Source organism: Crotalus tigris, unplaced genomic scaffold (assembly GCF_016545835.1).
Source record: "Crotalus tigris isolate CLP2741 ecotype Arizona unplaced genomic scaffold, ASM1654583v1 scf7180000024401.5802323, whole genome shotgun sequence".
Classification (NCBI taxonomy): domain Eukaryota; kingdom Metazoa; phylum Chordata; class Lepidosauria; order Squamata; family Viperidae; genus Crotalus; species Crotalus tigris.
In genome coordinates, this window is record NW_024100569.1 from 3,974,126 (window position 1) to 3,978,764 (window position 4,639).

Below are 4,639 nucleotides of genomic sequence, written 5' to 3' on the forward strand. Positions count from 1 at the left end.
AGGAAAGCTGTTATGTAGAGTATGATATGATAGAAATTGACTATTATTGATTGTTGTGAAATGTGAACCCAAGCAACATACTGTTCACTAAGCACCAGGTTGTTAGTTTTTTAAAAAATAAATAAAATATATACTAAAATATGTTTTAATTTTTCATATCATGAAAACCACCAAAAGTTTATATGAATTGCATATGAATTATTTTAGCTACATGCTATCCTGTTATTAAAATAAAGATCTTCCAGAAACTGATATTTTTTCTCTCTCTTGCAATTGTGAGATGTAAAAACCTCAAATTTTGATACAATACGAAGACAAGTCTGGTTAACAAAACAAAGGTTTATTGGAAAATAACAGAAACAGAATAAAAGAGAAAAGAAAAAGAATAGAAGAGAGGAGCGTTTGCAAACGTGCCCCCTTGGATCCTTCCCTATGGATTGGATTCCAGGAGCACACTGGCCTGGTTTCAAGATCTGCATTTTATACCCCCACAATGCATGTCACATCTAAGCAGCTCTTTCATCTTTATAGATGTACTCTGAAGTTGTACTTTGTTAACCTGACCTCTTCCGTCCATCTGCTGTTATCTTGTTTATTTGTAATTCTCACCTTGGGTCAAAATCTCCCTCTTCGATAGTAAGATTTCTACTCAGTGTAAGTTCCTGTGTCCGGAGGATTTTTAGGCAGGGAATAGTAAACATTTGGTCATATATTGGTATTACATTTGTGTTACAGTGTTACATTTGTACTAAAGAGACAGTTTCATATAATGGCATTACATTTCTACAATTATTAAAAGAATAACTTTTATTTCCTTCAATCCTCCCTTTTTCTTTTCCACCTGAATTTATTCTTTTATACTTTTAACAGTTCATAACTTCCTATATTTTCTTTAGATTCCCGTGCAAGCAAGTTTTCATATTCTGAGTCTTCTTTCTCCAATGTTCCTTAAAGTATTGGGCCCATGGTCCTTCCTTCTACCAAAGAAGGTACTAAGGAAACAACAGTAGCAGAAGAAAAACTTTTCAACACATAGTCCAGATTCTAGGAATACGTCCAATCCATTGACGTTTTTCTCCCACTTAGATGGAAACAATTCAACAGGTGAGGCAGGTTGAAATTTCATTTTTAGGCTGTCCAGCTGCGGAGTTTATCACCGGAGAGGATATGATGGGACTTTCCTTGGACTCACGCCTTGATTCCTTAAATCAGGAGGACTTGGCATGGTTGAGACCACTCAGGACTGGTATTTCTAGGTGACAGTTCTTTTCACCTGAATCCACTCTCCAGGAGCAATGGCCAGAGACAGGTGGTAAGGCAGCCTGGGCCTGTACTGAGATAGAAGACAAAACCTGCACCACATTATGCAGATACTGAGTAACTTTCTTCTCTTCTTCATTGACATTCTTGAACCTTTACGTAACAAAAGCCTCCCATTTCAAAGAAACAAAAACAACTTTCCAGTTGAGGCCTATATTGACATGGTCTCACCACTAAATGTTATAAAGCTTTTTTTTTTAACTTGAATTTTATCACATGTTTTGTTTAACTAAAGTATAAATACAACCATCCTGTTTTAGAAAATATTAATCATCCCTTGCGACTCCCCTTCAGTGGCTGCTTCTGTGTTCTAGCCATTGTTTTATTGTTTTTTTTTCTTTTTTCTTTTCAACATCCCCCTCCCATCTTGCAACATCCACCTCCCATCTTTAGTACATTCTTGTTCCTTCAACATTCTAAGGCTTGTGTAAATGGCATACAATTCACATGTTTGGGCTGACCACGTTAATGGCAGTCTCTCTGCTTAATGCATGCAATTCACAAGTCTGTGCAAACCAACTTAAAACAACTTTCCTGTTTCTTTCTTCTATTATCCATTCCTTCCTTCCCTTCTGCCACTCTAGCATAACTTCTTTTTTTTTCTTCCTCCTGTATTCAAGACTCCATAAACATACTTGGAGTCAGTGTATATTTTTTCCTTCTCCCTTTGTCATTTTTACACATTGCTTAAATGACTCTAATGGTTGGATAGGTTTTAAGAGTATAATAAGAAAACCCCCAACAGACATACCACCTTGTAATGTTCCAATACATCTTCTAAGACTTAATATCATACTCTATCTCACACCCTGTGCACTGAACACAATTAATACAATGGGAGCAGCAACAACACCCACAAAGGTAGCCACAAAATCAGCACATGTGGGAGGTCTTGGTTTTCCTTTGGTTCTAGATAGAAAAAGATATATAAAGTTTAGTCCTTTTTCCTCTATTAACCCCCTTTCTGTCAGGAAGATTGACTATTAGTCCATGAAGTCCTTCGGAACTTTAGCTTCAGTGGATCTCCTTGGTGAGATTCCACCTTCCACTCCTCTGAGGCTGGCACAGGTCCTTTTACTCGGGAGTAATGGTCCAACCCTTTTCAGCTGTCCGGATAGCTGTCTCAGTGGTTAACAAGACGATGTAAAGTCCTTCCCAGGTTGGAGTTAGTTTTTCCTCTCTCCAAGCTTTTATCAACACCCACTGTCCTGCTTTGTATTGGTGTACTACAAAGTCCAAGGAGTTTGGGCAACAATGGCTTTCTGTCACAGGAGAGAAAAACATCTGGACAGTTCAAGTACATATTTTCTAATTATTTTATCTTTTAATTCAATTCTTGGTAATCTCTCCTTCCCCATCTACTATCATATCTTCATTGCGTCTCTCTTTTTCTTGTTCTTTTCTTTTCCCAACTACTTTGCTATGAACAAGTGTATACCTCCTTTAGGCTTCCTGATTAAAATTGTCCACACTTGATAAGAAATGCTAACCACCAAGATATCCCCAAATGTCAATTTTAGATAAAAATGCCACTGGCTGCCTTCCCCCCCCCCACTTCTGGGTCAAAACCTCCTCCAACCTTTGTCCTTGTTTATAAATAAATTACCTAAGCGAAGAGCCAACAAAGGAGAGCTCACCAAACCCTGTTTGCATTTGTTAACATAAGCTCTTTTTCTAACAGTTTTGCATACAAATCTTTAATCAAAACAGCATAGCTATTTATAATCCCAAAATTTTTCTCAACTTCTTTGTTTTAACTTCACAAAAAATAAACAAGTTAATAAGATATTCTGAGTTAATGAAATAGTTTTTTTCCCCCAAACTCTAGTATTGCTTTTAATATAAAGTTAGTCAAATTCCAATTTAATCAAATTCCATTCAGATGGAAACAAATTTCCATTAAATAGGGAAAACATTTATAAATCTAAGCAAAACAATTTAGAATCATTTCTTTTGGTTGATATTAAACAATTTAAACTCAAAAATTTCCAAAAAAAGTTGTCCAACAATTCCTGATCCCTCTTTTGAATAGAAAAAATTGCAAAAGTGGGCATTAAATTTTCCCAGCCACCTCACCTTTCTCAAACCTGAATTCTAAGCAGAGAAAAAGTTAAAAAAATCAACCCCCCCTTCTCCTTTCTCTCTCTCTCCCTCTCAAAGCAACACAGCCAGAAAAAAGCAGGGGGGAAAGGGGGGTTGTGTCTGTAGATAGAGTTTGAAAAGGCATTAACACACTTGCAAAAGGGAGAGAGCAGAATAGGCAAGAAAATGGTATAGGATTTCCTGCCTGAGCAGGTAACTTTGGGCTGTTCTTAAGAGGGAGAAAAAAAATAAGCAAACGAACAAACACATCTTTCTTCACTTTGTTTGTTGGCCAGACAAACAGAGTGAGGATATTTCTTTTGGTATCTTCTTTTCTTTTGAGGTTAGTAACAGTCATATTTACTTCACACACAAAGACTCTGACACACATATACGTACCAAGACAAGGAAAAGAGAACAGAAAACTGATTGGGAAAAAGATCTTCTCACTCACACACAGAGACAAACACACATGTCTCTCATTCCCCTTATTTCCCAAAACTTTCTTTTCTACCCTAGCTCCACATGGGCAGAGCCTGGGAAACCCATTCACAGACACAAGGCATCTGCTGCTAGCAAGATGGGTTTTCCTGTTTGAAGCTACTCAATTTTACAGTTATTTTTTTTTCTTTAGGTTTACAACAATGACTTACAACAACAACCCATCTTCTTAAGAGTTTTCCTGATTATGGTTCCCTGAGGTTCTCGATTTGATGGCCACTCAAAACTCTTAACACCAGTTTGCTTCCCTTCAGGCTGGCCTTCCCCCTTGCGGGAGTAAGGGATCTCAACCTTTCAGGTCCGCACTCCTCTGGACTTACCAGTGTTCCCAGAACACAGCCCATCACACTCATACAGCCGTTATCGCAGAAATCCTCCCACAATCGCTCTCCTGACTACCCAGGTACAATTGCATGCTTCCCTCCTTCGGGGCAAAAGTTTCTTACCTGGGCCAGTGCACTGGGTTACCTGGTCTAGGCTTCAGTGGTTGACTTTCTTCCTATTTCTTGTCCTTTGATTTTTGTAAACCAGAGTTGTCAATTTAGTTTGGCTCGGAGCCTGCAAAGGGAAACTAGATCTCAGATAACTCCAGGCAGTTGAAATCAACAGGCACGCTCCTGATTTTACTGAGAACAGTGTCCTCTAGAAGCTCTTAATGCCCGCATTCTTCACCAAGATTGTGAGATGTAAAAACCCCAAATTTTGATACTCACAATACGAAGACAAGTCTGGTTAA

General features: G+C 38.1%; 1 long non-coding RNA gene across 1 annotated transcript; it reads right to left on the bottom strand.

Moving 5' to 3' along the window:
* Positions 1-324: 324 nt before the first annotated feature.
* LOC120301869 lies at positions 325-4,342 on the bottom strand. Its single transcript, XR_005555053.1, has 2 exons — positions 4,056-4,342; positions 325-2,582 (listed from the first exon to the last, which is right to left on the bottom strand). It is a non-coding gene; the product is annotated as an uncharacterized LOC120301869 (long non-coding RNA).
* Between the last annotated feature and the right edge of the window lie 297 nt (positions 4,343-4,639).